At 49.7% G+C, this 5,171-nt stretch overlaps 1 pseudogene; it reads left to right on the top strand.

Annotated features, from left to right (window-relative positions):
• The window catches only part of LOC105509341, a 4,896-nt pseudogene extending 3,424 nt beyond the window's left edge, over nt 1–1,472 (top strand).
• Nucleotides 1,473–5,171: the final 3,699 nt, after the last annotated feature.

Genomic DNA, 5,171 nt, shown 5'->3' with positions numbered 1-5,171 from the left:
GATGCAGCAAGAGTAAGGAGCCCAGAATGATGCAAATTACAGGAATGGGGAGGAGGTGATGTTTAGAACAAGCAAAGAGAATGCAATGGGAAGCAAACTTGTTTTAGGAAACTTCTCCTGGAGTGGACCAGGCAGCCCTCTCTTCCAGACTCATTTCCACAGAGTCCCTTATGTGGGTGTTTTCTTTTATTTTTCCCTTGAGGACTGCCCTTGTTATTTAGTTCAACCTCATGCGGACCTCATGGAATTTCCAAGACGTGGGGCCTTGGCATTGTGGCACCTTTATGCCACACATACATAATTCACAGCATTACCAAGTCCCCATGAGTCCTACCCTTACCTCTGTCAGCCGAGGACCCAGCCAGGCAGTGCCACATGGTCTCCCAGGCACGCTTCTCCAAGCTGCAAAAGTTCTCAAGGCACTGGTCTGGGCAGCTGAGCCCTGGGCTTGTCCTAAAGCTCCGTAGGTGACTGCACTGCAGCCCACATGGAGAGTTGCAGCTCTAAAACAGGGATTTTGAGAGGCCTCAGTGGCCTTTAAGTGGTACTTCCAGGACACCCATCCTGAGCTCCCACAAAGGGCTCCACCTTCCCAAGAATGTCTAACTGTCATTGGAACAGCCAGGGTTAGGCAGCTTCTGCTAGGGTTGCCATGGCATCTGACCCTTGGTGGGTTGCCAGACATTCCTTCCTGTTTCCGCCATGGGAAGTTGGCACTGGGAATGGTACGGAGCCCCCACTGCTACCCTAAGCCTTGGATGTCTGCTGCTTCCAGGTCAAAACTGGACATTTCTAGTCCTGCCCAGCTACTACTGCACCACAACCCATACTCATAGTCTGCAGGGATGTGTAGAACAGCAATGACAGGACAGCAAACAATTGACAATTTCCCCAGGTCCCACGCTGTTCCAGAGTGGGCATGTTGGGGCCCTGCCCCCAATGTGTTCCAGCCTTACCCAGGTGCACAGGGTACCATGTCCAGTAATGCTTGTCCAGTAATGCTCCTGGTGTCCACAAAACAGTTCCAGAGATACCTGCATTTTGAAAAGCCTGCCCAGCCAGCAAATGTGGGGCAGTACCTGGATTTCTTTGATAAATCTGAAGGCAAGCTGGCCACTTGCCTGATGAGTAGAAACTGCCTTTACCTGGCCAGTGTATGCAACTGGAGAGGAAACGACAGCTTCATGGGGAGCTCTGGGGGGACTGGGGAGCCTGACGTCCTGGGGAGCTTTGGTATGGCCTCAGTGGAAAGACCGGATTTTGAAAATCTGCCAGACCCAACTGAAAGTAGGGTCATCCCTGATTGGATCCCAGACTCTCTCTGGTCCCTCTGGACTCACTCTAGATGTGGCCTGCCTGTGGGCAGCCCTTCCCTTTGGCCCGTGAGGCAGGTCCACGTAGCTTCCGCAGCTGTGCACCTGACTGCTGGCCCAGCACTTCTCATTTTTGCCACCTGGAAGCAGATTTGCTAGTAGAGGAATTTTCCAAGGGAAAGAAGTGTTGCCAAGCCTCTGTCCTCGACCTGTCAGGGGCTTATGCTCTTGGTTTCTTATTTTCTTTGGAGTGGGCAGCAGAGGGGACAGGGGGCCCTCCAGGCAGGCTCAGGGAGTGTGGGAGGCCAGGGAGAAAAGTCGAGATGATAGGGAACTGGAGCCACCTTGAGGGGGGTGTCCTGGGCTCAGTATCAGGTTGATCAGATGAGCCAGTTTATATTTAAGCAATACTATTATGTTCAATTCTTTTTGGTAAGAGGTTCCTCAGGGGAGTTGTCATCTGGTCCCAGAGGTGGAGGGAAATGCCCCCTCATCTTCCTGAGCCATTTGGAAGCCCTTTCCTCTAGCCCTAGGTACTGGTGACACAGGTTCCTTGGTCTCCAGTTGTGCACAGGGCTAGGGGATGCAGGCGTCCTGTTACTTACCCACTCAGCAGTATGGGGCATCGGGCATTCAGAGGTCTCACAGTTTCCTCTCCAAAGTCCTGGTGTCCTTGGAGAACGTTTATTATTTTTGTCTATTTTTGTTTCTTTGAACTGCTGCATTCACTCAGTGAGGGCTTGCCCTCCCTGCAGCCCTCATGTTGTTCAGGAAAGAGGGGACTGATGGGCATGGACCCCCCCTCTCCTCTCCTGTCAGTTGTTACCACACTGTCACCCCTGGCTTTACCACTACGTTCTCCCACCCCTGTGGCCTCGTCTCTTCTTCCTCATTCATCCTTCCTTCCTTTGCCTGTTTTCTTCTCCCAGGTGGTTAAGTTATTTATCATCCCTGACACCACCTACCGAGGTCTAACAAGGACAGAAAAGCTGGCACCTCTGTGAGGCAATGTGGTGTTATCAGGGTGGGACCTCCAGGCCCCCAGAGTGACTGAACAGTAGGCCTTCCAGCATCTGTGCTGATGTGTAAGAATTCCTATGCCGCCGTGCCCTTCCCACCTCCTCCTCTTTACTCAGATGGGAGACCAGGTTTGCTCTCCTGCAATGATAGCCCAGCCCCTGCTCTGCACAGGGAAGGGGCTCATGGTCCCTGCCTGCACCCTGATGTTTATTAACTGTAGATAGGGAATTTCAAGTTGACAGCTACCTGCTCAGGGATTTATATATAAATATAGTTAGAGGAAAAGCTAAAGTCTATTTTACACTTTTTAGTGTTTGTGTAAATTAAGCTTAAACTGGACAGAATAAATATTTCTCAGACAATGTCGATGCTACTGATTACAAGTGAGATGGCTGGAGCTCACCCGTTGGTGGAGAATTTCCTGGTGATTGGAGATCGGAGACTCTGGCAGCAGAAATGGCTTTGCGGTGGGTGTGAAGTCACTTCAGTCCCTCTGAGTGGCCTCTTGTGGACGTGAGCACATGTATCGACACCAGTGAAATCCATCTCCATGTGCGTGGAGGCGGCTGATGAGAATACAAATGATCCAGTCCTGGCTTTTCCCTCTAGAACCGGTTACTCCCAGTCTGACATTGGAGCATATGAACTAAGAGTGACATTTTTTTCTAATTGCTTCTGTGAATAAAGTGTTCTACAGTCAGCCAGCACTAAACTCTCCAGAAAGGAGGAGGGAACCGCATGGAGACATTCATCTAGAATTACCTCAGTGTGCAGAGGCTGTCCCTTGACTGCACTTGGAAGAAGCAGTGTGAACCATCCTGTGCCTCTTTCTTCTCAAGCTCCTCCCGACAGTCTCCTGGCAACACTAGAGATCTCAAGACTATGGAGATGGGAATTTCAATAGCTTTGTCAGCTCAGCATTGACCACTCCTGAGACCTGAGTCTCCTCTTTGAGCTGGAGACAGGCAGTTCTCGATGTTGGTTGAAAAATAGGATTTATGAATGCGGGAGGCCCGTGCTGGACCCGTCTGCCTGCTTCTCTCCCTGCTGTCAGCAGTAACCAGGTCCCTGGTGTGGAGGCGAGAATCCCCTGGGGTAGGGCCAGACCCCAGGCCTGAAAAAGATGCAACGCTTGCAGACTGTCAGGAAGAATCATGGGTAACAAGTGAATATGATGAAATGCATCCCAGAGAGGAAATGAAGGGATCCTCACTAAGAGGTGGGTCTGACTGACAGGTCTCTGGCAGCCCACCGGCAAGAGCACTACATCCCCTGCAGCCCCGCCATTCGCACTACATGATGCGGGAAGGCTGTCTGTTCATCCTTACTCTGGGGACCCAAGCCTGCTCTGAGGAGTGAGTCACAGCCCTGGTGTGTGCCTTGCATTACTCTTTCCGCAGGTGTCCCCGGAGACTCAAGCTTGCTCATTTCTGTCCCGACACAGCTCGCTGTCCCTGCAGTGGACAGAGTCCGCCCGTTCTGTGTCAGCTCCTAGACATCATTAGTCTTTCCTGTGAGAAAGTGTGAGTACTTTTCCCTTTTACAGTATTTGGGGAAATTGTAACATACTCCCCAGGGATTTGCGCAGGTCCCTCCAGCTCCCACAGTGGATAATTCTATGGATTCTGCACCAGGCAGTCAGCTCTCCCCCTTGGAAGCCCCGGGGTCCCTGTTTCTGTGGGCCTGGTTCTTTGTTTCTACGCTAGTCCCATTTGGTCAGGACCTGCCAGGAACTGCCTGGAGGGCCATGGTGTGGGGAAGGACAGGTGTAACCCTGACCACAACAGATCCTTCTAAAACAACAAAGTCACATTGATGATGACAGCCGCAGTGGGGTGAATGCCATTGCAGTGAGCATGCTGGGAGCTGTCAAGGGCATTACTGCAAAAGCAGTTCTTCTCAAGGCGCCCTTTGCATCTTCCCCTCCTCGCCTCTCAGAGCATTTGGAACTTGCTTATGCGTTGGAATGACTCTTAAATCAACTGCTCATTTCTGTGCCTCTGCACTCACAGGTTCCTTCAATAACATTTAAATAAGTGGCTAAAAAAACTCCTCTGCAGGTTGTTTTCAAAAACAGGAGAAAGAAAAACACACACTACCTGAATTGATTTGACTAATTTTTGAGTGACTCAGTTCAAAGTCAGTATTGCGTGCACAATGTCCTCATGCTGAGCCAGCCTGAAATAAGACATGGTACAAGGCACAGTCCTCAGTAGCTGGCGGTGCCACTGTGGACAGTGTACACTCTGGTGTGAGGGTATGCACAGGCGAGCATAAGTGTGTGTGCTCATACACACAGATAAAGTGAAAGGACACAGGCTTTGTGCTGGCAAAGGTTGTGATGCTGCTGTAGCTTGCCATGGGCCCTGGGCAGTGTCAGATGGGAAGTGCTTTGATGGCATGTTGCTCAGGGTATTTAATGGGGTCTCCCATGGCCCGAGGACCCACTGTGAGCACTCCGCCCACTGTGGTGCAGATCACAGATGGAGTCATCATAGCCCACGTCTTTACTGAAAGGCAGTGTTGACCCAGTGTGTACTTTAATATTTTTCTCATCAAATATTAAAGTATTTTACTCATCAAATATTTTACTCATCAAATATTAAAGTATTGGAGTACTTTAATATTTTACTCATCAAAAGATGAGAAAGAGGATACCATCAAGTTATGATTTTATTAAATGTCTTCAAAAGTCTGGAATATTTTTTCTCCTTTTTCTTTTTGTTTTTTTTCATATGTTTTTGGAAATGTTTTGCCTGAAGTGGGCTTTAATTCTAATAGTCACTAAACTAGACTGGAAATGCACATTGCTGTTGCTTTTAGAACTTGATTCTAGAT

Source organism: Colobus angolensis, unplaced genomic scaffold (genome assembly GCF_000951035.1).
Source record: "Colobus angolensis palliatus isolate OR3802 unplaced genomic scaffold, Cang.pa_1.0 Scaffold174, whole genome shotgun sequence".
Taxonomy (NCBI): Eukaryota; Metazoa; Chordata; class Mammalia; order Primates; family Cercopithecidae; genus Colobus; species Colobus angolensis.
Note: the sequence above shows the minus strand (reverse complement) of the source record. Positions and strands in the feature narration are given on the sequence as shown.